This window comes from Macrotis lagotis, chromosome 6 (assembly GCF_037893015.1).
Source record: "Macrotis lagotis isolate mMagLag1 chromosome 6, bilby.v1.9.chrom.fasta, whole genome shotgun sequence".
In the NCBI taxonomy this organism is placed as follows: domain Eukaryota; kingdom Metazoa; phylum Chordata; class Mammalia; order Peramelemorphia; family Peramelidae; genus Macrotis; species Macrotis lagotis.
This window is the reverse complement of record NC_133663.1, coordinates 14,515,390-14,541,085: the sequence shown is the minus strand read 5'-3', so window position 1 is coordinate 14,541,085 and position 25,696 is coordinate 14,515,390. Positions and strand designations below refer to the sequence as shown.

General features: G+C 37.6%; 1 long non-coding RNA gene across 1 annotated transcript; it reads right to left on the bottom strand.

Annotated features, from left to right (window-relative positions):
• On the bottom strand, positions 1 to 23,894 carry LOC141491582 (uncharacterized). Its single transcript, XR_012469653.1, has 4 exons — positions 23,769 to 23,894; positions 23,108 to 23,188; positions 20,524 to 20,625; positions 1 to 47 (listed from the first exon to the last, which is right to left on the bottom strand). It is a non-coding gene; the product is annotated as an uncharacterized LOC141491582 (long non-coding RNA).
• Positions 23,895 to 25,696: the final 1,802 nt, after the last annotated feature.

Genomic DNA, 25,696 nt, shown 5'->3' with positions numbered 1-25,696 from the left:
TCCATCAGGTAGCTCCTGGATCCCTTCTAATGTTGAGATCTTATGTTCTGTAAAACGTTATAGAAAGCAAAAATTCACTTCAATATATTGGGTACCTAGGGAAAGAACACAATGAGGATCCACATGGACCCAATGCTGCCATCATACCTGGCCAGAAACATGGTGGGGGGAAATCTCTAAAATACTTATTAATTCCAATAATTTTCATTATTAAGGTATATCTGCTTTGCTCTTTTTTTATTCAGAAACTTTCAAATTATTTGAGCCATTTTTCACATCTCATGTCATTCAAAGAAAGTTTTGCAAGTATTTTTAGAAAATAGTTTGAAAATCATCTCTGTACGACACATTTCAGAGGACAATAGGGAAGGGACCCTTAAGGACTTTTAAAATATGCAATCATCTTCTAATTTCATGATTATTTCCATTTTCCCTTTATGAATACAAAGCTTTTCTGACTTAGCTTTCCAGATTTGGTTAAAATTTCTCTTTTTCATATACTCCACATTCTAACCAAATTGAATTCTACTCAAGATTCCATTTCCTTTCTTTATATCTTTGTCCAGGATGTCCTCCGGCTTGTATGCAATCCCTATTTACTTCCACATCTTTGAGTCATCATTTTCCTTTAAGTCTCTGCTCAGGTACTACCTGGGGTCATTCCTAATTGCAACTGTTCTTTGTACTCAAACTATTATGAATTTACATCTGTGTATCACCCAGTAGAATATAAATTCCTTTAAATCATGGATGATCTGTTGTGTCTAGCTTTATATCTCTAGCACCTAGTTTAATACTGAGTCTTGCCCATAGCAAGAGTTTCATGAAGAACCTGTCAGATTAAATTCTAATACCTCCCCAAATGCTCCCATGTAAGAGTTCGGATCCTATCTAAAGATGATTGTAATGAGGACAAAAGTTGGGGACCATGGATGCTCCCATGGAAGAGTTAGAGTCTTATCTAAACTCAGATGATTGTAGTGAGGACAAAAGTTGGGGGTTGAGGAGGAAGGTTAAATGCTGTGTGGGTTAATTAGCTAAGATATTTCATTCCTCACTTGCCAAGTTGAATAGGAATTATATGCTATTTATTAATCAACAAACATTTATGAAGCATTTTCCATGTCCCAGACATTGCTGGATACAAAGCAAAGTAAGAGCTATATGCTCAAGGAACTCAAATTTGAATGGGAAAGACACCACAAACCAATCAGATCATACAAAATAAATTCCAAGAAAATCTTCACTAGGGGAAATGAGGAGGAATAGATTTAGAACTAAGTATGATTTCACAACAAAAACAAGAAGAAAGGAAATGGGTATGTGGCTTGCTCACTACAAAATATCACTCCTGGGAGTAAGGTCAAGGCAACTGTAGCCTCTCGTTCATGTGAAGTTGCATCTGAAATGTCATCTTAATCATCAGACAATTCCTCTTATGGAAACATGAAGATTCTCCTCTCTACCTCTGAGGAACAAGGGATTTCACATTACTCCTTTAGGCTTTTGAGAGTTATCTCAGGCCCGCAACTCACAGAACTTACTTTTGCCATATGCCATAGAATCAATGTATCTTTCTTCCAAAAGTTAATACATAGACCTTTAATATGACTCCTGAGAAAGGACCAAGGGATCCAAAGATCATAGGATTTGAGAACATATTGTGAGATTCCCATGATGAGTAGGAGATGTGGACATGAACTTCCCCCCAGACATTGGTTACCTGTATGAACATAGGCAAGTTACTCGCCATCACTGACTCCTCCTCCCATTTCATCCTCTGTAAAACAAGGACAAAAATCTTTATCCTGTCTTCCCTGGGATTATTGCAAGGAAAGAAAGAGTTTTGTGTTATTTGGACAAGAGTTATTATTATTGCCCTGCAATTTGGATATGATGATCTTCTGGTCCAAGCTTCTCATCTCATAGCTAAGCAACTAGAGATACAGAAAGCACCTTAGCTAAGGTCTTACTGCTAGCAAGTTAGTCGTGTCAGAAATTGAACCCAAGGCTTATATTCTCTCAAAGAAGTCATCTTTCAATTATATCTTGGTTTGGTTTAGTTTGTTTTTATAAATATTAGAGAAGGCAGATCTGTAGCATTTCACTTCAATCATTTATTCTAACTTTCTTCTCTGACCTTATCATCAATATACTTTCCTTTTAGGAAACGTTTAAATTTTACTAATTCAGATCATCTTGAGGGGTTCAAGCAGGGATGGGGAGACAGGAAGTTTAAATGAATGAGTCTGAAGGATTGAGTACTTGTCCAGAAATGTGGGCTAGCCCAGATACTTAAGGACCAAGGAAGAGAATGATCAATTCTAAGGAATAGGTTAAAGATCAGTCAAATTAGTGGCATGCAGTTGGAGGGAGGAGCTTGTTCCCTAAAAAGTTCCTTCTTTGCGCCCACCCTGATGATGTTTCTCATATCCATTTGCACAGTAAACCTTGTATCATTCAAAGAAAATCTTCAATTCAGATTGAATGACACAAACTTCTAATTAGAGAAATTTGAGGATTTTTTGGAGTGAAACATACTGTGAGATGCATGGAAATGCAACCCATCTACAGGATTCACTTTGTGATGGACTTTTTTTCTGAATACTTTTAAAATGTCCTTGGAGAAAGTAACCTTGAGAAGGGAACAGGAAGTAAGAACAGAAGATTCGCCACAATACAGTGAATCATCCCTTACTCTTGAGCTACAGGCTGAAATGCCCAAGTATCAGAGCAGCAAGCTATATTTATTAACAGCCTACTAGGCATGACGCGCCTCTGGAACTGAAACCTTTTCACAATCGCATTTTTCTTCTTCATGGTTCCACATTATGTACTCTGCATTTCAGTCATTCTAACCGAAATTTGCTATTTCTCACCTGGGATAACCCAGCTCCCATCTTCATTCCTTTCTCCTACTTCAGTGCCCATCCTTCTCATCTTCATCTTGCAGCATCTCTGGTTTCTCTCAGACTCCACTCTAGGGACATCCTCCAAATGAAGCCATCCCGGAAACGCTACTTCCCCAATGCTACTGATCTTTCCCAAATTACCTTGGATTCATCTGTCATAATTCTCTCTCGTGGGGAGCCAAGCTTTTGGATCTTATTGACCACATCACCAACACAAACTTGTCAAGGGCCGTGTGAGAGAACATTAAGCTGATGTTGAAATATTGACTCAGGTTCTCACCCATTCCTTCATACTCGAGGCGTGCCACAGGAATGAGTTTTGAGGGCCCTCAAGCAGCCAGCAGGTCTTGGGTTGGAGCCCCTGGTCTACATATCGTTGATGTTGTGCAGTTGTGTCTGAATGTTCATTACCCTATGGGGAGGTTTTATTGGCAAAGATACTAGAGGTATTTGCCCTTTCCTTCTCAGCTCATTTTACAGATGAGAAAACTGAGGAAAAGAGGGTTAAAAGGACTCACCCAGTGTCACACAGCTTCTACTTGTATTAGACCAGATTTGAAATCAGGAAGATGAATCTTCCTGATGCTAGGAGGGCATTCTATCCTTTGGACCCCCAGATACCCCTTTCTCTACACACACACACACACACACACATATATATATATACTTATATGTGTTCTAAAGGACATTGTAGACATTTCAACACTATATAAATGTGAGTTGTTGCTGCTGTTAGTATTGTTGTAGTTGCTGATTAAGTTCTTTCATTTTGACTGGTGTACTCTGGACATTATCTAGTTTAGCCTTGGTTTTTTTTGTAAATGAGAGGTGAGACAGTAAGCCAGACGCTGTACAAAATGCTGCAAATGAAACAGAAGCAAAAAGAAAGTCCTTGCCCTCAAGGGGCTTTCATTCTAATGGGAGAAAACACATTAAAATGACCTGGAAGACAGAAGCATGGAAGAGGAATGAAGGTCACCCTTGGCTTCTCCAAGGTTCAAGAAAGAACTCGGTAAGAGGAGAAGGGGTCAGGTCCTTTCAAGGGGGAGGGACCTTCCAAGCTGAGAGGATCATGGAGCTGGTTGGAGGTTTTGGGATGAGTGGACTCCAAGAGCTAAGGGAAGTTTTAAGTTGATGGGATGGCTTGATTTTGGAAACCAGGAACAAGCCCAAGAGAGGGATGCATCCTTCTACAAAGTGAAGGATTACGTCTGCCCCTCCCCTTTTTCATTTAATTATAGAAGCTAATTCATATTTGACAGATGAGAGGTAATGGTTGTAAGTGGAAGTAAAATCATCTGCCCAGTATCACACAAGTTACAAATAAAGAGCATTTCTTGTATTTAAACCTAGAAAAGAAGACGGAGATCCAAGGAATTAAAGAATTTGTCCTAAGTCACAAAATGATGTTTGTTTGTCCTTCACTCTTGAAGAAGACCATGACATCAGGGGAGGTGATGCCATGACCAGCACATGAATTGGACCGGAGTGAGGAGGGGCTGTAAAATCACATAGATATCACGATATATCATACTCCTCCAATCCACTGATTGCCTTCAATTCTGGTTGCTGCCACATCCCTTAAGACCTGATTATATACTATACTGACTTTGATTGTTCCCCTTTTGCTTCCTGCATGTGAATTTTGTCTTCCCCAAGGAAACACTAAACTCCTTTAGAGAAAAGTTATGTTACTTATCTCTATCTGTCTTTCCATCAGCCCTCAGCACAGTGCTTGACAGAAAAAGACTCCAGGTAATTACTCATTGGTGGATTTATTCAAACTCATTCAGTCAATTATTGTTAGACCTCAGAAGCAAATAGATGTCAGTCCCCAGAGTACTGGTCTAGTGGACTTTTTCCATTTCCTATGGGTAAAGTTTGATGACCCATTTTTATGGAAGGCATTAATGTGGCAGATTAGAGAAGGCCACAACTAATCTGAGGTGCATTTTTCCTTAGTTTTCAAATATCTTCTTACAAGCCTCCCCCTGCTCCCAGATTAATTTTTCTAACTTGATTTTTCATTATTTAGCACTAACAGTACTCAATGATTCCTTCAATTCAACCAACATTTACTAAATGTCCATCACTATGAAAGTCTTCCTCCTGAAAATAGTAGTAAATATCTTCACCTATCCTTCAGAAGACCCTAAGAGAAGCACAGATGTTTTTGAGAGTGTGGTGAAGTCGATAAAACACCAGGCTTGGAATCACAAAGATCCATCTTCATGAGTTCAAATCATTATCAGCTGTGCAATCCCTTGGCAAGGCATTTGCCTCAGTTCCTCCTCTGTAAAATGAGTTGGAAAAGGAAATAGTATCTTTTCCAAGTAACTCCAAATGGGTTGTAGAGAGTTGTACATGACTGAAAATTGACTGATCAGCAATACATAGATTAGGAAACTGAGGCAGTCAGAGATTAAATGATGTATCCAGGGTCACAGAGTTAGTAAGTGCTTGGGGCTAGGATTAAACTCAGTTCTTCTGATTCCAGGTCAATTGAAGCAGACACTGTGCCAAAAGATAGCAATAAAACAAGATTTTTAAAAACCTGAGCCCTGGTTGAAAATGTATTGTATCTAAATTAGACCAAGAGAAAGAGAATTCTTTACCATTAACACCAAAAGAAGATATTTCAATAGCCTCACTGACCAATAATGTTTTAAATAAGATTTTTTGAATCCCTCTTTAAACAAATATTAAAAATAAGAGAAGATGAAAAAAAATTAAATTTATTTGAACAAATCTTGCTTTTAGCCTGCATTTTCAATTTTCCCCTCTGGAGACAGTGAAATTGTTTGAAGGCATTTCTATTATTTATGCAGCCTTAATTGGACTTTTCTTAAATGGTGGAATTCAACGAAGCCAACAAATGGGGCCCAGTGATGGGACCGGCAGGACTTCAGAGCAGAACCTACAAAATTAGCAGCTGTCCAATGCTCAGGCCTAATTAAAAACCAAGGTTAGGTTTATAGCTCTACAGTGAATTTGCATCATTAAACTTTCCAGAAAAAGTGGACCTTCTTCTAGACCTAAGTACCTGCAGGATATTACTATGATTTCTTATGAAGTATATTTGAAACAAACTGGCAACCTCATTCCTCAGTGATCTTATCGTTTGCTATTCCTGCTACAACTACCAGTCTTTAGGATGGTTCTAGGAGCATCTGCTGAGTCATGTCATATATCATAAGGCATCCTGGAATCACCTTGTAAACAAGCCTCAGACTTCCAAGTCTCTGATTTTAAAATGGGAGTTTATTTAATGAAATTGGAGCCCTTTTGATATGCTGTTGGAAAGTGAATAGCTTTTTGAGATGATGGTACAGACTAGAACCTCTTCTCCTGTTTCCTATTGTTTTCTGCCTTTGTCTTCTTAGCAAGAGATATGGATTGAAGGTGCAATAGAGGTTGATGGCAATAGTGATAACATTGGTGATGATGATGATGATGATGAGTATAGCAACAATAATGGTTCACCTTAAAAAGTACTATAAGGTTCACCAAAGGCTCTTCTCACAATGGCCAAGTGAGGATGTTGGAACAAGTATTAATTATTTTTTAAAATAAGATCTGAGATTTATTTAGCATAGAAAGCTCTCAGTGAGGGAAGTCCCTCTACCAAAGGAGATCATAATGATTTGCTACTTTGAGCCTTAGACAATTTCCTTAGAGTACTGAGAAGGTAAAGTTGGAATCACAAGAGCAGCATCAGACAGAAGTGGGGGATCAAATCCAGTTCTTCCTGATTCCAATTTTGACTGTCACATAGCAAAAGGACAAGATTTTTCTGTCTGATCGAAGACTGTAGAGCTAGATGAATGAATGTAAATTGCAGACACAAATTTAGGCTAAAGAAAAAACCTCCAAACATTGTTATGCCCTGAGAGGTAATGCATTCTCTCTCCTTGAAAGAATCAGCAAATGATCCTTGATCATTTGTTGAGTGGGTTGAAGAGATTCTTGTACATTTGTGCAGGATCCAGATGGCTTCAGAGGTCCTTTCTGGTCCTATAATAGTTCTGTTTCTCTGAGAGCAGGGAGGTAGGGAGAAAAGGCTTCTGACCCTGGGATGGATGTTCATTATTCTTAGGATCTAGCAGGTATCGATAATTTCACTTCTACTGGGGAGAAGGTCCAAGAGTGAGACAGAGAAAATTTACAAGGCTGAAACTAAGACCATCAAAATCTTCCAAAAAGCAAGAAAAATGACTTCAAGCTGTGCTGCATGAAACTGCAGAGAATAAAAAATTGTTGGAAGGTGACAAAGAAGGTTTTTCTTTGTTAAGATTAAAGGAGATATAATAAAACAAATGTAGGTTCATGACAAGGGTGAGGAAGGCAACTTGCTCTTCTTGCAACCTGGAAATAAAAGAGAAATAGACAGCTGGAGATCATATGAAAAGGGGAATAATATAATTATAACTTATAGTGTGATTTAAGATTACATACATTACCTCATTGGATTGGTGCTCATAACTTGGGGAGGTAGATGCTATTATTATTCCATGTTACAGATGAGGAAACTGAGGCTAATGGAAGCTGGATCAAATAGCTTGTAAATGTCTAAGAAGATTTTGAACTCAGGTCTTTCTGACTCCAACTCCAGGGAGTTGACTGCTATAGCTCTGGAGTAATAAGGAAGGATGAGAAAAATAGATTTTAGAAGTGCTAAGACATTCAAAAGTCTTATGAACTGGAATCTATTAGCTAGAGTCCAGGTCTAAATATGGGGTGAGTAGGTGGCAGAGTGGGCAGAGTGCCTCTCCTAGAGTCAGGAATATTCATCTTCCTAAGTTCAAATCTGGCCTCAGACACTTACTAACTGCATGAATATGGGCAAGTCCCTTAACCCTATTTGTCTCAGTTTCCTCCACTGTAAAATACGCTGGAGAAGGAAATGGCAGATCACTCTAATATCTTTGCCAAGAAAACCACAAATGGGGCCACAAAGAGTTAGATGTAACTGAACAACCACAACAAGATTAAAGATGGCATAAAAATGCGATGTATATGAATAATAATATGAGTTATATGCTATTATATTATTTGAAGCATATGTTTTATTGATGTCTTTATCTTTATTTCAGTCATATACCTCCCACATGCTGTCCTAGAAAATATTCAATGTACCTTATGGAATTCTTTTTTTCTTAAATCCTATTACTTAAAACATCTAGATAGGTTCATGAAAAGCCTATGTATCATCCTCTCACAATGGAATGTGAACTGTCAAAGGAAGTTTTATGTTTCAATGAAAACATACTTACTTTAAGAGTTCCCATAGGAATATCAGCCAAAACACATAAAAGAGTTTTCATTAAATGTTTGTCTCACCCACCTCTTCTTTTCTTGACAAGTTTTGGAGTGAGAAACAAGTATCTTCAATGATTAATCAGTTCCGTACCTTGGTATAATTTAACCTCATTCGCCTCCCCCTCCAAAAATAAAGCATCTTCTGGAACAGATAGGAAGTGTTTAAATAAAATAAAGTCTTTCACTTTTTTTCCAATAGCATGGTATAGCAGAGCGAGGACTAGGCTTATGGTGTGGAAGTAGGACCTGAATTCAAACCCATTATCAGATACTCAAAAACTGTTTGACACTGGACAGATCACTTAATCTCTATGGACATCAGTTACCTTATCTGTAAAATAATAGTATAGGATTATATTTTAGCTCCCTTATCCCTTAGAGTGCATGAGCCTATAATCATCAGCCCACTAATCTAAAAATTGTAATGTGTTGAGCCTAGTAAAGGTCTTGAACCAACGCCAATAGAACATCAGCATTCTAAAAAGAGCGCCCATAATCAGCTGAACCATAGAATACAGTTATTGGCCTATTCACATGCAAAAAAATGTTGACTTCAGCAGGATCTTAACCAGTGTTTCAAGCATATATTTTAGAAAATTCTAGGTCCTTGATTCTCTCTGTTGAATCATCTGTTCAATCTTATAACTTCTCCTTCTTGAGCCATCCTTCCGACATCAATAACATACAACTTTTCTTGTAGAGAAGCTTTGCACATGAAAATTAGTCTTAATGATTTACATATTCTGCATATCTTTAAGCCTTAATGAGCAAGCAAATTAGGCGTTACTATCTTGGGATTGTTTGAATGTTACTAGGAGGAGTTTTAAACTTAATAAATAAATAATAGCTATCTGCCTGGTTGGATTGGGTTGGGCTTACCCAGTTTCCAGTGGTTGATAGGAGTAAGAGAGAGTCAACAGACAGACATCTTTCCCAATCTTCCTCAATGATAACAAGGCTGTATTTACTCTGTAGATATCTGGTCTGTGCACAGGTTTTCTCATGGTTGCCCTCTTGAGAAAATGAACTCCATGAGTGTTTAGCAGGGTGATTTATTTGCTCGTTGACTTCACATGAGATGCAGGAGATCAATGATATCAGGAAAAAGGAAGAAAATTATCATAGGTGGCTGTGATGGCAGTGGATAGGAGGTAACAAGAACAGAAACAACTAACATTTATACAGTGCCTATTGTATACAAATAAAACCAAGAAAAGCCTAAAACCCAAATGATCCTCTGATCACATAATGAGGGGCAATGTTTCCTGTCTCTCACCCTTTGCTTCTAATAGTATTTATCCTTCATTTTCAAAGGAGACCATGACATCAAAGAGATAATGCCATGACAAGCACATGAATTAGATTTGAGTGAGGTGGTGGTTGTGCTAAATCATCAAGTCTTACTTTGTCCTCCAAGGCCATCTGGGTTCAATGGCTAGATATGGATCAGGATGAATGGAGATGGTCCTGCATGGGAAGAAATCAGGTTTAAGTGACTTGCCCAAGGCCACCCAACTAGTAAGAGTCAAGTGTCTGAGGCTGGATTCAAACTCTCATCCTCCTGACTCTAAAGCCAGTGCTCTATCCACTATTGGCAACTAGCTGCCCTTGCTTCCATTTCAGCCTGGAAGGCAAAGAAGGCGACTAAGACAAGGAAGATGTTGTCAGGCTATCTTCTGTTCTTACTGCTTACTTTTTGTTTTAACCCTTTAAATGTGATTTTAAAAAAATATTGATAGACAAAAATGAACTATTTGAGGATACTGTTTACTTATTATTCACATTTGGAGTTCAGGTCAGAAAGAGGAGAAGGGGTTTCTCCCATTCCGGAGAGAGACATTTCCATCTTCTAGAAATGAATTATTTAGTTCAATAGAGCAAGACTGAACCTGGGCACCGTAGCTGTTCAGGCAAAAAGAGTGCTATTATTTCACTTTCATAAGTCTGACAAATTCATGAGACCCAGAGACCCTGGGTTTAAAACAGTCCATGTCATTAAAAGCCACGGGTGATGTTAAAAAGAGAAGGGAACCACTTTTCTCCTTATATCTGGAAAAGAAGAGAATGTAAGGTTTTAAAAAAATATCAAATCTCTCAGAAGGGTTGGAAGAAATTGCCAGGGAAAGTCCAATCATAAAAAAGAAGGGAGTTTGCTAGACACTTTCAAACAATTTATTTGTCTAAAAAGATGATAGCTCAGTCAGCCTTGATTCCTTGCATAATTCTCCTTAGACTCAAATTTCTATCTACGCCATCTACCATAACCTTCTCTATTATATCTCGGTTCTAAGCCCCTCCAAGTCCAATTCATCTTTGGTCATACATCTACTGGTCACTTCCATTGTATCTTCTGGAAATGCTCCTCATTACCATTTTCTTGCACTCCTCAAATCTCCCATCACTCTTCTTTCTCCTCTCACTCTCTGAGATGAGAGCCTTGCCTCATATCTCTGTAAAACTATCTTTTCCCCCTCTTTCTCATTTCCTATCACTAAAGCACCTTCTGCCTCTTTTTCTCCTTCTTTACCCTTGTCCCATATAATGAAGTGCTCTTACTCCTTACTGAGATCTTTACCCTCTACCTGCACAACTGATTCCATTCCATCCCATCTCCTCCAATATATTGTTCCCCATTGTCATCTCCACTCTATCACTTATGTTCAATCTCTCCTTGTCTACTGGTTAATTCCCTATTGCCTTCAAAAGTACCTCTTCTCTCCCATTCTTAAAAAAGTCACCTGATATTTTCATCTTCCTATTATCCGATATCTCTTCTTTCCTTTGTTTTATTAAAGTTATTTTTATTTCATTAAATTTTTCCAATTACATTTAAAAAATGTGACATTTATTAAAAGATTATTCAAAATTCTCTCCTGTTCTCTCCTGTGTCTCCCGCTCCACTCCTTAAGAAGGCATGGATATTAAATTGTGGGTCCTTTGGAATTATCTTGGATCATTGTCTTGTCTTTCACGAATTTGATCATCCTTACACTACTGTTGTTATTGTGTAAAATGTTCTCCTGCTTCTGTTAATTTCACTTCACATGAATTCATTGGTCTTCCCAGATTTCCCTTGAAACCATTTCCCTCATAATTTTTTTCAACAAAGATTTTATTTTACTTTTTCCAAATACATTCAGCATTCATCCTTTTGCAAGCTTTTGAGTTCCTTATAATTTCTTATAATAGTTTCTCCATAAAGACCTCATTTCTCAAATATATAAAACTGAGTCAAATATAAACATATAAACATTCATCAGTTGATAAATGATTAAAAGACATGAAAAGACAGTTTTCAGAAGAAGAAATCAAAGCTATTAAAAGTTACATTAAAAAATTCTCTAAGTTACTACTGATTAGAGAAATGCAGATTAAAATCCTACCTTATAGCTCTCAAATTGCCTAACAACACAAAAAGGAAAATGACAAATCCTGGACTGTTGGTCTAGGTGTGAACTGATCCAACCTTTCTGGAGAACAATTTGAAACTGTTCCTAAGGCTATAAAATATCCTTTGATCCAGCAATACCGCTACTAGGTAGATAACCTATAGAGATCAAAGAAAATAGAAAAGAACATGTATACAAATATTTAGAGCAACTCTTTTTGTGGTGGTAATGAATGAGAAATTGAGGGGATACCTCAACTGGGGATTGGCTGAATAAATTGTGGCATAGGATTATGATGATCACATGGAGTAAGACACAATTGGAAACAACTGAACAAAATAATTACATATCTAATCTATTCTAGCACTCGACCCACCACACTAGCTCTTTTTTTAGTTTGGTTTTTTTTGCAAGGCAAATGGGGTTAAGTGGCTTGCCCAAGGCCACACAGCTAGGTCATTATTAAGTGTCTGAGGTCGGATTTGAACCCAGGTACTCCTGACTCCAAGGCCGGTGATCTATCCACTACGCTACCTAGCTACCCCTGACCCACCACACTAGTTCTTATGCAGAAGCAAACTATTTACCATTGTGTAAAATAATTTGAAGTCTGTAACTCCTAGGTCTTCTTTCATACTTTTTCATTGATTTCTTTAATATTCTTGATGGTTCATTCTTCCATATGAATTTTGTTACTATTTTTCTAGCTCTATAAAATAATTATCTAGTAGATTGTTATGATGCTAAATAAGTAAATTTAGGTAGAATTGTAATTTTTATTATATTGACTCAGCCTACTCGTGAGTAATCTTTCTTTAATTGCTTACCTTCGTATTTGTGTAAAAAAGTGTTTTAGAATTATGTTCATATAATCCCTGGGCTTGTCTTTGCAGATAAACTCCTTAGTATTTTTCATTCCCTGTAATTATTTTAAATGGAATTTCTATTTCTATCTCCTCCTAATGAATTTTTTAATAAAAGTAAAATACAGAAATAGTGGTAATTTAGCTACTCAACTCTGGTCTTTTAATTGGGTATGCTTTAACATTCTCTTTTTCATTAAAAATAAATTTTTCCTGGGGCGGCTAGGTGGCGTAGTGGATAGAGCACCGGCCTTGGAGTCAGGAGTACCTGGGTTCAAATCCGGTCACAGACACTTAATAATCACCTAGCTGTGTGGCCTTGGGCAAGCCACTTAACCCCATTTGCCTTGCAAAAATTAAAAAAATAATAATTTTTTCCTTTGAAAGAGCATACTCAGTTTTCTTGGGTAGTTTATTCTTGCTTGTAATCCCAGATCTTTTGTCTTCTGGAATATCATTTTTAAGTCCTCCACCCCTTAATGCAATAGCTGCTAAGTAAGTTGATGTGCCAAACAGCAACTGCTCCTATGTACCATGGGAACACATGGGAACCCTGCAATCTCATTATGATCAGTTGTCAGGTCCTCTTACCATCTCTGTTGTGAGGGATCCAAAAGCTCATGCTCCTTTTTTACTACCACCATGACTAGTGAATCTTCTAGAAGGGCTCCAAGCTGACCTCCACCCCTTGTTACCAATCTCTCTCTTTCTGACCTCCTATACTGGCCAGGACTGGAAGAATGTCTCACCTTGCCATTATCTTGACTGTGCCTCTCTAGAATATGATTTGAGGTGATATTTTAAAGTTGTTTTGAGGGGAATATTGGGGGAACTCAACTGAGCACTCACTCTACTCCATTATCTAGATTCTCTCCCCTGGTTCTGCTTTCTGGCCAAACTCCTTGATAAGAACATCTATGATAGGTATCTCTACTTTCTCTCCTAGTACTTTCTTTTAACCCCTGTTAATATGACATCTGACCTCATCAATACACCCAAACTGCTCTCTCCAAAGTTACCTATGATCTCTTAGTTGCTAAATCAACTGGTCTTTTTAAAATCCTCATTCTCCTTAATTTCTTTGTGGCCTTTGATACTGTTGATCAATCTCTTCTGTTGGATATTTTCTTTTCTCTAGGTTTTTAGGACACTACTCTTTCTTGGTTGTCCTGCTTCCTTTCTGACCACTCCTCATTAGCCTCAGTTTATGCCTCTAAACATAGCTATCACTCAGAATTCTATCTTGAACCCTCTTCTCTAGGTTTAATTGCTGTTTCTCGTCTGATGATTCCCATTTCCATCTCTCCTTCCCCACTCTCTCTCATGATTTCCTATCTCATATCACTGTCTTTTCAGGGAGCTTGGAGTGCATGTTCAGTAAGCATCTCAAACTCAAAGCAGAACTCATTATATTTTCCCCTAAATTTTCTTCCCACTTCCTCTATTAGGGCAACACCATCTTCCCAATCCCTCAGTGTCATAAACAAGAACTCATCCTTGTCTCTATCTCTCTCTCTCTCTTCCTTCCTCCCTCCTCCCCCCCCCCATTTCTTTTATCCAGGCTAATTCCAAGGTCTATTCGTTTCTCTTTTGTAGCATCTTTCCTCTGACACTGCCACATCTCTAGTGCAGGTCTAGGTCAGTTCACACCTGAACTTTTGCAATGATCTTCTGGGAGATCTGTTTGGCTCATGTCTTTCCAGAGTCATATTAATCTTCCACTCATCCAATAAAGTGATTTAACTATAGGTTCTCCTCAATAACCTCCAAATTAAAATAATGTACTTTCATTTAAAGCCCTTCAAAACCTAGCCTCTCTCACTTTCCAGATTTCTTAACCCTTACTCCCTAATAGTTTTTCTTTGCTACATTGACATTAGCTTCCTGACTCTTCCATGAACACGAGATTCCATTTCTCAGTGCCAGACCTCTTCTCTGACTGTGCCTCATGCTGGAATTCTCTCCCTCCTCTGCCCTGTCTTCTGACTTCCCTGACTTACTCCAAGTCCCAACTATTGAACCAGCATAAGATAATTAGTCCATTAAGAAATAAGCTTATATATACTATTAATGTCACCTTTCTTTCACTAGGTACCAAACACTGATGCTGTACTAACACCGAAGTACTTTACTGGTTTGGGAAAGGAAACCATAAAAAACCCAAGAACCTCCCACGTCATCCAGAGCATCACCAGAAGTCCTGTTTCCTATCAGATCAGGTCATGGGGTGAAGTGGGTCTGGAAGAAGCAAGTGAGAAAGATGACTCACTTTAATAAAAATAATTGTACAAGTCATGCCACCATTAATTTGGTTGGCATGGTTGTCTCAAAATCAAAGGACAACTATTTTTAAAATTCTACCTTCTATAAGAAGCTTTCTCATCCCTTTTAATTCCTGAATAGAGCTTGCTTTTTGATATATCTGCTTATATGTTGGCTCTCCAGTTGAATTGTAAGCTCCTTAAAGGAACCTTTTTTATATCCAAAGCTCTTGGCCCAATACTCAGTAGACAACAGGAATTTAATAAATGTTTATTGTTGGATTGTCAATAGGCAAATCTGAATTTCCATTGTGACTACCATATTCTTCAGCTATACTTTCCAATGAAGACTTCCTTTTCCCATTTTTTTTCCAGCTCACAGATTTTGGAAGAGGATTTGGTGTATCTTTGAAGCTTACTTTCATTTGAGAATACTGTTCAGCCATTAAAAAAAAAAACAAAAAACAAAACAAAACAAAACCCCACAAGCACAAAACAGTACAAAACTTATTAGGAACAGAAATCATTCAAGAGGGAAAAAAGGAAAGAATAATTATTTCTCCCCTCACTAACTTCTACCCCAATATAAGTGGATTTCAACATGTATATTTCTAATCCTTCATACAACCCAAACATCCAAGTCCCATAGATCATTCTCCAAACAGAAGTTAAAGTGATTTTCCTTAAGTTTTTATCCCCCTATCATCCTCCCACAAAACTCCAGGGGCTCCTTATTATCTTTAGTATTAGATAAAAAACTTCTCTTTTTTGTCTTTACTTCCCCTTCCCTTTCAACTTTTTGTTAAATATTTTTTAGGTTTTTGCAAGGCAATGGGGTTAAGTGGCTTGCCCAAGGCCACACAGCTAGGTCATTATTAAGTGTCTGAGGCTGGATTTGAACTCATGTCCTCCTGACTCCAGGGCCAGTGCACTATTCACTGCACCACCTAGCTGCCCCTTCCCCCTTCAACTTAGTCTCTTCCTAAATTTACAAATTTCTTCCAGTTTATTCCCCTCAGTGTTCTTTTGGTACAGATATAACGTCTTACCTGCAACAGCCCGTACTCACAATATTCAATCTTCCATCTCTGTGACTTTTTCCTAGCTATCTTCTCTGCTTGCAATAACCTCCCACCTGACCCCTGTCTTGTATCCCTGGCTTTCTTTAAGACTCAATTCAACTGCCAGCTTCTGCTAAATATAAAGTGAATAGGTCAAAAGGAAGGAGAAGGAAATGATTGCAAATCATTTAAAGGTTTGGTTTGTGTTCTACTTTTTCTTTCCAGTTTTATATTTGGAACTTTGGCACGTTTTGGTACTAAGGTTGATTCAGCATCATATTGTGATGAAAAGGACTCTGAAACTGGAGTCAGTTTCTTAGCTGTGATCCTGAATTCTTCTATTGACTTGCCTATGTGGTCTTAGGCAACAGTCTTCTCTTTTTCTGAGTTTATGTTTCTTTATATGAAAAATTAGAGGGTTGGATTAAGTAATCTCTAAGGTTTCTTTGACCTATAGACTAAGAAATTCACTCTAGGTAGCTCCTTCATAGAATTGGGCATATATGAGAAGATCTCAGGGTCTTCCCTCCCCCTTATCTTCTCTCGTGCCTACTGCATATGGAGGGAAAGGGGGTTATGGAAAATCGGAGAAGAGTGACTAAAAATAAAACCCAGCTCTAGTGATGAATTCTACTCCCCCACCTCCCATTCCTTCCCTCCGCATTTGGTAAAGAGCTGATTGCTATTTTAAAGCAACTTTGTCTACCTTGGCAAAAAACAAAACACTTTCCACACGAAGATTCTGCTATCCACCCAGTTCCCCTTCCAAAATATAGAGTGAGCTGAACATTAATGGTGAGGAGAGAGAGTATTTCTTAATTCCCTTCTGACTATTGGTCTGCTGAAGAAGGGGATAGAAATAATATTCAAAGGAAGACTGAGTGATGGGTTCAGAAAATGTGTTTCCAGAATCTTGACAACTAACCAATGCTGTTTTTTCCCCTGTTGATTTACACAAATTCAATAAGAAACATGTCATTATACCAGGTTGCATTTGGGTTTGACCTTTAAGGTTTTTCCTCTTGTTATTATTTTCTCTCCTCCAGTATCTGGCAGCCCAACTTCCAGAGCTCTGCATTTCATCAAAGTTCTAGTATTTTCCCCTTTCATGAGCATTCAGAGAGGCTCTTCAATGATACATTTATAAATATGTTTTATAAACCTAAGATCCAATTAAAATGCCTATCAAAAGTGGAGGGGTGTGTGTGTGTGTGTGTGTGTTCACTAGAAGTGATTGTTTCTGTCTCTAAAGTTAACAATGGCCATCTACAGCAACATGCAGAGTTCAAAAAAAGAATGAATGAGAAAAAAATAAGAGAAATAAATCCAGTGTGTGCAAGGAAAATCCAGAAACCTACATTGCTATTTCTTTAGAAACCATCTTTGATGGTTTTCACTTGATTTAGATGACTAAATGAGTTTGGAACCCTTAGGAAATTTCCTGATGTCAACTTTGAAAGCCTGTTAAACATATACCCATATATTTGATCAAGGAAGTCAAAGACAAAAAATAGGGTCTCATATATGTATATACAAAATGATATACACTAGCAGTTTTATAATTGTACAGAGCTAAAAACAAAGTTCATGTTCACTGACTGATGAATGTCTAAACACTTTGTGGTTCATGAATGTGATGCAATATTATTGTGCCCTAAAAAATTATACATATGAGCAACACAGGGAAACATGCAAAGATTAATTTGGCCTGGTGCAAACTGAAGTGAGCAGAGTCAGGAAAACAATCCACCCAATGAATTCAAGTAATCAGAATGAATATAACTTCAGGATACATCTGACTGTTCCATTCCCCACTCAGTAAACTCCAGTGATTTTTCTATTGCCTCTAAGATCAAATGCAAATTCTTGTGGCATTTCAGTCTCTTTGTGATCAGGACCCAGCTTGTCAGACTAGCTCTATGATCTCTAAGCACTCAATATCAGGAGATCAAAACTGGATTTCTCCCCCTGCTCTACCATCAGTGTAGCTCTTTTTTCCTCTCTGGCCCTCAGTTTCCTCATCTGTAAAGTGAAGGGGTTGGACAAGATAATGTTTAATGGTTCTTTCCAATTCTAAAATCTTCTGTTTCTACTATAGATAATGGCTGCCTTAAAACATGCAAGAATAAGAAATGATAATCTCATTTAAATTAATCTATCAATCAAAAGTCATTTATTAAGTATCTACTGTGCTACATTTGCATAAGACTCTCCTCAATGAGAGAAGAAAAATGATTTCTTTAGGAAGTATGCAGTGGAGTTGGCAGGAACTTGAAAAACCTTCAATTTCTCAATTCAGCCTCTCCAGTAAAGATGGCACAAACCTTACATTGGTAGAGGTTTCCTCACTCCACAGTTCCCAGTGAACTCATATGTCTAGGATCTATCCTAGTCTCTTTGATTTCTGGCTCCTTCATGTCCACCAAAGGACTTGAAAGGACTCTGTTCAAACTAATGGGCTGATTTGTCAGTGAAGGAACTAGCAGATCAATTATACTGTCATTCAGTATAGTTTCTTTCGGATCCTTTGCCTATTGTCTGCAACTAATAAGGTGGAGAAAAGTGTGTCTGAAATTTTTCAGAGAATAAAGAACCAGCAGAGGAAGTAGAAAGAGAAAAAAGAGCCCTTTTAGAGCCTTAATGGCTAAGATGATTCTGAGAGCCGCAAAAAATACAGGGACATAGGGAACGATAAGAAGGTGGGTGACATGCCAAGGTCGAGGGAACAAAAAAATTGAATGTAAAATAGGAAAAAAGAAAACTGCTACCTGCCTAGTAGCCTAGATGGAATCTAGCAAATATAGAGGAGGAAAAAAGGCCAGGGAAGCTCAGGGAGATCACTTTTTAGGTTTATGGTCCTAATTTGGGCATTCAAACTAATGTGGGAGCTTTGTGCGAGCCTGCCAGAGAATTGTGATGATGAAAAAGAATAGCTATCTGTCTGTTTATTCAGGGGCCCATTACCATCACCATTGAAGTCAAGGGAATGAAAGAATAACATTACAGTACTTATCATCTGAATTATCAGGACCACATTCAAAAGGAGTGTTACAGCCTTTGAAAAATAAGACTAATTAAATATTTTTTCTACTTCCTTCACTAGCCCCCCCCCATAAAAAAAAGCAAAACAAAAAAAAACTATGGCTTATTTTCAGTAATAGATTTTAAATTTGCAAATTGGCCTTTTTTCTTCTATCTCTAGTCTTTCAAGAAGAGAAACTCAAAAAGAAGCATCCATGTTTTTAAAAAATGGATTCTGAGCAATGATTTTACATTTTTTCAGCATGCTCAACTGGATTAAAAATTCATGAAATGAAACTGAGAAATGCTCACGAATTCATTGCCATATGTACTTACTGTGTGACTTCAGGAACATTTACATTGCTAATAAGCTTATTATTGGTACTCCAGTTAATGTGATTTGAAATGTCTGAGACACAGAGGCTCTTAATGAGGACTCTATAAGCCACACAAAGTCTGGGACTGTTCATTCAGCTGTCTGGAAAGGCAGAGCTGGGATGCTCCAAACAAAGAAAGGACCATTTTTGGCTGCGTTTGGACCCTAGTGAATTTATCTGCATGCTACTTTCTGTTGGAGCGGAGCCATTAAAGGGTGATGCTGTTTCTCCGTGGAAGGTAGCCAAAAGCAGACCCCAGAGCACTGGGCCCAGCAGCAGTTGAAAATTATTGATCATTAGCAAAGTTGCTTTGGTGGGGTTATAGCCTGGAATAAGTTTTGGGTACAGTAATCCACAATGACAAACCCATATAAGACCAAATTAACTGGTTTGTTTGGGATATTGTGATTAAACCACTATTCATAAAACATTTTCAATACCCATATTTTGCTATTTAATTAGTTCCACTTAAAAAGAATATTTATGGATTCTGAGTCCAGGAGACTGCCAAATGACAAATGGCTTATTTCAAAAGTTCATTTGCAAACCATTATTTTGTTTGCCAGATATATAACATTATACATTGTTATTGGGTTCTTTGACAACTCATGAAAAATGAATTGAATCCAAAACATATAGGCAACAGTCAGAATATAGTGTGAATCAGTGACTCTGGAATTCCTGGGAATGGGTTATTGTTTTCCACCTAATTCTTTTTAAAGTCTTGATGGTTTTGCTTTATCTTTATTTTTAAAATTTAAATCCTTAAAATAGTATACAATGTACTATCCTGCCATCTTAAACAGAAGACACACATGTCAAATCTTGAAATAAAGTCATAAATTGAGATATAAAGCATCCTTAATTGAGCTACTGGCACAGCAAACCTGATGTTTTGTGTGAGTCTGGGGGACGTCCCATCAACAGGCTCGAGGTAAAAGCTTCTTATACTTTTAGGAGAAAGAGAAGAGGAGGTAGCAACACCTAGCCATGAGAGCCATCACCCTCGGCAATCTGGGAAAGGAAAATCACTTCATTCTTGTTGTTTCCTCCTTCGTGTCATGAATCCCAATGGAATGAGTCAGAGACATTATGAACTGAGATCCAGCTTAAACTAGATTACAAGGTAAAATCTCTTGTGGTGTGATTCAGCTCAGCCTAATGATGAGCAAAAATCTCAAGAGTAGGAATGAAAGCGCATTACTGAAATTCAGACACTACTAAGATCATTAAGAAGGTGACAGGTAAGATTATATTTGATATTCATAATTTTCTGTCACAAATATATTGTTTTTGCAGTATCCTACCTCAGACTTATACCTTGTTTGATCTTGTCCAAGCGCCTTCACCTCTTCACCAGGTGCCTTCTGGTTCAAATCTCTATTCTTTTTAGAGTCACTTTTTTACCTTATTGGAACCATGCTTTTAATATAAACAGGAAAGTGTTATATATCCATTTGTTTTGTTTTTATTTTTTCAAGACAATGGGTTAGGTGACTCACCCAAGGTCACACAACTAAGTAATTATTAAATGTCTGAGGTCCAATTTGAACTCAGATCCTCCTGACTCCAGGGCTGGTGCTCTATCCACCGTGCTACCTAGTTGCCCCTGTATACTAGTTTAAGAATTTATACTAGTACATTTGGGGGGAAACTTTGCAACAAAATCTTAGCACTAATTATCAAAACAACATTTGTCCCTAAATTCTCAAAAGGTTTGATTTTGATTTGGATTTCAGATGCAAGAAACATTAAAAGTTACATCTCACCAACCATCCAAGGAGGATTGATGACTCACTGGTTCATTTTATTTAGTATTTTTATTTTTTTTAATTCTAAAGTTGCCTTAGCAGAAAATCCAAAATTGTGATATCTTTGAACCAGAGAAAGTAAACATGGACTTGAAAATAAGAACTGAAAAATAACTTTACAAACAATGCCAGCATGACAACCACAGCAGAACCCAGCTGGGACCTGAGCTTTTAAAAGTATAAAATGACCCCAATGTTATTCGCATTGAAATTATGGGAAGATATTATATCAGATCCTTCCCATACTATTTGAAGTCTTTAAAGGGACCTTTACTGATAAAATCATGAGGAAAGGACTTCTCAAAATTATGTCCCTTAATCAAGGTCTAGAAGGTTCTACCTGGTTTTATTGAATTTGATTGAAGAAGGTAACAAAGTGGTCCTGGAAAAAAATACATGGGTGGAATTGTTTTAAATCAATTAAGGAGGATATCAGAGGCAGCTGGTTGGCACCTCAGTAAACAGAATGGTGTATAGAGTCAGAAAGATCAGTTCGAATCCAGTCTCAGGCACTCATCAGCTGAATGGCCTTGGGCAAGTCTACTTCAGTTTCCTCAGCTATAAAATGGGGATCCTAATAGTACCTTGTGGTGAGGATCCAATAAAATAATTATTGTCAAATTCCTTGAAAATCTTAAATTATTATATAAATGCAAGCTATGGCCCTTCATTTGTACAATGTCTTATTTTTTCTGCTCTTCCACAGGCATTACCTTTATGATTTTTAAAGCAAAAGAGTAGGTGAACTTCTAAAAACCTATCTTGAAAACTAATGCAATATAATTTGTTTTATTAATAATCCCACACATTTTATTTTATGCATTAAAAATGTTATTCTGAAGAGTTCATGAGCATACTCTAAAGGGTCCACGGCTCGAAAATGGTTTAAACTATTGAAGTACACATTTGTTCAATCATTTTCAGTCATGTCTGAATCTTCATGATCCTATTTGTGGGTTTCTTGGCAAAGACACTGGAGTGATTTGCAATTTCCTCCTCCAAGTCATTTTACAGAAGAGAGAATGGACACAAAAAGGTTTAAGCAACTGACCCACAAAGCTAGTGAAGTATCTGAGGTCACATTTGAACTTAGGAAGATAGTTGTTCCTGACACCTTAGCCTCTATTCCACCTAACTGCCCATAGTATACCATTATAATAGAAAGATTATAGTGAAAACATCAGGAAAATGGACCATCCTTCATGGGTCAAGGTTTTATATCAATTCTGCACTGGTATTTCATGCTCAAAATGTTTTTCTCTAAGATTTGTCTCCTTGTGTTCGGACTGTCCTCTCCCAGCCTTCTGTTTTCTCATATTTGGGGACTAACTCTTGAATTTTGCATACATTTTTCATTAGTTCTAGCTCATTAGCTTCTTTGGTTTGGTTTAAAATATAGTTGCCACTTACATCAGCTTGAAATTTAACTCTTCCTCACCCAGAGTTGGATGAGACAATAGGCACAGAGAAGCATAAAGACCCTCAGTAGGCATTTGGGTGACTCAGTGGACAGAGGAGTACCAGATCTGTCATCTCAAAGATCTGAGTTCAAATCCCATTTTAAGCATTGACTTGTGTGATCCTTGGTAAATCATTTAACATCCTCTGCCTTAATCCACTAGAGAAGGAGATGGCAAACTACTCTAGTATCTGTGCCAAAAAAGACCCAAATGGCATCCTGAAGAGTTCAATGTGACTAAAACAACTGAACAAGTTTCCTCACTATGTGAAATGAACATTGATATGAAATTAGTCATACTTTCTCCTTATCATATCAGAATTTTTGGAATCACAAAATGTCAAACTTCAGGGGATCTTAGAAGTGTATCCAGTACCCTCATTTAGCAGATGGGGAACATGAGATACAGAGCAGGAAAATTTGCCCAGAATCCCCAGGAAATTAATGCAATGGGTAACCAAAGAAGGTCTCTTGATTCTTAGACTGTGCTCTCCTCACTACAATATCTTGTGCTTATGTCTTACCTTCAAATAAATCATTCATTAGCATAGTTCTCTTTAAGGCAGACATAAAATCTATTTTTTTTATTTTTAACCCCCCCCAGCTACATACAAAAGCAAGTTTCAATACTTACTTCCAAAGCCTTGAGTTCCAAATCTTCTCTCTTCCTCCTACCCCACTCCCCTCATTAGGTGAACAAGTAACTTGGTGTAGGCTAAAAACATGTAACCATGAAAAACATTATTACAATAGTCATGTTATAAAATAAACATAACCCCATCCTCCACAAAGAAAGAAAAACTTCAAGAAAAATAAAGTGAGGGGAAAAAAGTGTGCTTCAGTCTGTATTCAAACACCATCAACTCTGTCTTTGGGATGGCCACATTCTTTATAAGTCCATCAGAGAAATTGCTTTAATATTTTTTGCCCATGGTTCCTATGGCTAGCTGCAAATCCCTCCATCCCATTCTTCCCACCCCACTTATTTTATCCTCTCTCTCCTTTTATCCTGTGTCTCCTCAAAAGTGTGTTGTATCTGACTGCCCTCTCCCATGATCTTCTCTTACTTCTATCACCTACACCCCTCCCTCCCCTCCCCCTGTCCCCTTTCTCCTGTCCCTTTCCTCTTCTATTTTCCTCTGAAGTAAGGTAGATTTCTATATACAATTGAGTGTGTATGTGAGTTCTTCTCGGAACCACTTCTGATGAGAATGAAGGCTCACTCACCCCCCCACCTTCCCTCTCACTCCAAAAGCAAAAACTTTTTCTTACCTCTTTTATGTAAAATATCTTACCCCATTCTACATCTTCTTTCCCTTTCTTCCAGTACATTTCTTCCTCACCCATTAACTCCATCTTTTTAATATAGTATACCTTCAGATTCAGTTCCCTCTTGGGCCTTGTCTCTATATGCTCCTTCCGATTGCCTTAATAAATGAGACGGTTCATATGAGTTATCAGTACCATCTTCCCATGCAGGAATACAAGCAGTTCAACAACAGAAAAAATCTTTTCACAGATGTAAGAGCCCAGGGAACAGACTTTGAAGTGAAAATTTATCGATAATAATCAATACACCATTTTGGGGGATTTGCCAGAGAGATTGGAAGGCCAGAATAATAATATTTAATAACTAACTTTTATAAGTTCCTACTGTGTAAGGTGCTAAGCATTTTACAAATATTATATCATTTTAGTCTTCACAATAATCCTGGAAGATAAATAAAATTATTATTTCTATACATTTACAGATGAGAAAACCAAGACAAATAGAGTTTAAAGTGACTTGCTCAAAGTCATACAGAAAATCAGATCTCTATATTTAAACTCAGATCATCTTGTCTCCATGCCCAGGACTCTCTGTCCACTTCACTACCTGGCTGCTTTAACTATCTGACATTCATAGTCTTTCCTTAAAAACTTTTTACTTCACAAAACTATTTATTTTCCTAAAGAATTTGGAGATTCAAGCTGAGAAAACATGTTAAAAGTTACATAACTTCAAACTCTACCAAAATGATTATAAGTTTTTCAATTGATTTAATTGTTAATTTATCAGTTATATGATGTAACTTTCAAATTCCTGTGGGATTTATAACAAAAATTGGGTAAAATGAGCTTGAGAACGAATGGTTTAGATGAGGATAATCACACTCATTCAATTCAATCCACCAAACATTTGTTTTCTAGGGTCAAGTGCTACAAGCACTTGGGTAAACTTGAGTCAGGCATAATTCAAGTGATACTACAGAGATAAATTATGGGGCAGCATCTGACCTCAAGATGTTTCTATTTCAGTGGGAAGGAAGCCCTACAAAAACAGGTAAACACAAGATAATTTGAGCAGGGAGAGAACACTGATAAGTAGCAGAATTGGGAAAGATTTCCTTTAGAAGCTAACAAGTGAGCTGATCCTTGAAGGATGAAAGCTAAGGATCCTAAAATGAAGAGAAGAGGAAGAAGTGAATTCTGGGAATAGGTAACTATCTGAACCCAGAGTGGAGGGGTTGTGAGTGAAGAACAGAAAATAGGAAAGTTTGGGTATATGTCCCCTTCAAGACCTGGCCCTTCCTACTTTCCCAATCTTCTTACACTCCCTCCCCTACCACTATATAATCTGGGATCCTGTGTCACTGGCCCCCTTACTGGGTGTTTTTTTTTCTTATTTTTGAAAGTTATTTTGTTTTAATTTTTCAACTACATGCAAAGATAGTTTTTGACATTCACCTTTTTTTGCAGTTTTTGAGTTTTTGAGTTCTACATTTTTCTACCACCCTCCTTTCCCTTCCCCTCTTTCCATGACAGTCTTCCTGGGCATTTCCCTTGACTGTCTCCCATGCCTAAAATGTTAACCCTCATTTATTTCAATTCAATGAAATTTCATTAATCTAATGCTAAGCATTAGGTAGACAAATAAAGAAAAGATGGTCCCTGCCCTCAAGGAGCTTCTAATCTGATGGAGGAAGAAAACAAAATTAAGCTAGAAAGGGGATGGAGACCAGGGGGTATCTTGTTGAATCCAAGCAGAGCTGCAGATTGAGAGTGGAGGGAGCTGGAATGTCCAGGTCCTATCATCTCAAAAGGGAGATTTTAGGAAGAGTTCCAGTCAGAAAGGAGAGGAGCCTGAGACAGGCAGGAAGGTGTTGTCTATCCAAGTATCATGGTAGGAGTTGGTGATGGGATATGGAGTAACCAGCTTATTCTGTGAGGGCTGCCTTGTTCC